Source organism: Wolffia australiana, chromosome 3, assembly GCF_029677425.1.
Source record: "Wolffia australiana isolate 7733 chromosome 3, ASM2967742v1".
Lineage (NCBI taxonomy): Eukaryota > Viridiplantae > Streptophyta > Magnoliopsida > Alismatales > Araceae > Wolffia > Wolffia australiana.
Genome location: NC_135837.1, coordinates 17706735 through 17708324, shown reverse-complemented (window position 1 = coordinate 17708324; position 1590 = coordinate 17706735). Strand labels below are relative to the sequence as shown.

The window sequence follows — 1590 nt, the reverse complement described above, 5'->3', positions numbered from 1 at the left end:
TTCTTCACTAGAACAAAAACAACAAGGGTTGTTAGTGGAATTGTTGCCCTCGTTTGCATTCGCCTTTCCTTTAGACTCCTGCAAAAAAGATTTAATATCATTGCTCATATCTTTAACTGTTTTACCAATATTGCTCATTTCTCTTTCTAGCTTATCAATCCTGATCTCCGGTTCAACTGCCTTGACGTCAATGATTCCTCCACGCTTGGGACCTGCACTTGGTTAGTGTAGGAAAAACTTTGTGTATGTCCAATCTTCTACTAATTTTTCCATCAATTTCATGGATTCATCTGCATGGGTATCAAGGAACATTCCTCCACTAGATATATCCACTAGATGCCTTTCCTGATCATTCAATCCACCATAAAAAATTTCAACCAATTCATGAGATGGTATGCCATGATGTGGGCACTTCCTAGTGAGTGACATGAATCTCTCCCATGCTTCTCCTAGAGTGTCAGTTCCTTGACAAAAATCTCTTATATGTTTCTTAATTGAAGATGTCTTTCCATAAGAAAAGAATCTCTTTAAAAAGCAAGCTTGCATTTCACTCCAAGATTGAAATTCTTGACCTACCCCTTTAAACCAATCTTTTGCCCTATCTTTCAAAGCAAACTGAAATAACCTTAGTTTGAGAATTTCCTGAGGAACACCTGCATAACTATAAGCAGAACAAATCTGGTTATACTCTTCCAAAAACTCATAAGGCTCCTCATTAAATCTTCCATAAAATGTAGGCAATTGATTAATCATATTCGGGTCAATTCTAAAATTAACATTTTCTGGTAAAGGAGCAGATATTTTAGTGTAGGTTTCACTCTCTATAGGGTCAGAAAATTCTCTCAACCTCATTCTTCTAACACCCTGTTCAACCCCAAAATTTTGATTATTCTCCATTAAGTCACAAAAATGCTGATTTTCACCTTTGGAGCTTTCAAAAATACAATCAAAACTAGGAGTTCTACTAACTGTTTCAAGATTCACGAGATGAGGTTTTAAAGATCTCCTACCGAACATGCAATGTTAAACACATCAATATAAAAAATAGTCAGTTTTGATGAACAAGAAAATTTAATTATGCAATGATGAATTTTTTTTTTTCAATTTCACTATTTCATCAAAATTCACAAAATAATTGCAAAATTCAGCTCAATCCAAGACTTAATATAAAAAATAAAGAGTAATGAATCCACACAGAATAATTTAAAAATTCAAACCGTGCGTCCCCGGCAACGGCGCCAATTGATAAGCCGAAAAATCACGTAAAATTACGTGGTCGTTGCGCTTTTTAGACTTATGCAATAAATTTATAATTCCCTTAATTACTAAATAAGAATATAGAGCAAGCAAGGGGTCGATCCGCAAGGAGGCAACAATTCAGAATTTTCAAACAATTTTTATGAATCAAGTCAAGTAATTTTGAATTTTGCAATATTTAATTCAATTAATATTAAATAATATTCTTAAAATAATCAAAATTAAGTAAAACTTAATTTTGATTTCGGTCAGATAATTCCAGATAAGAATATTATTATTATTTTAAGCTCATAAAAATATAAATTATTAATTTCCCAATTTAATAAAATTTAT

General features: G+C 32.2%; 1 pseudogene; it reads left to right on the top strand.

Annotated features, from left to right (window-relative positions):
* Positions 1–394: 394 nt before the first annotated feature.
* On the top strand, positions 395–491 carry LOC144701574 (small nucleolar RNA R71; annotated as a pseudogene).
* Positions 492–1590: the final 1099 nt, after the last annotated feature.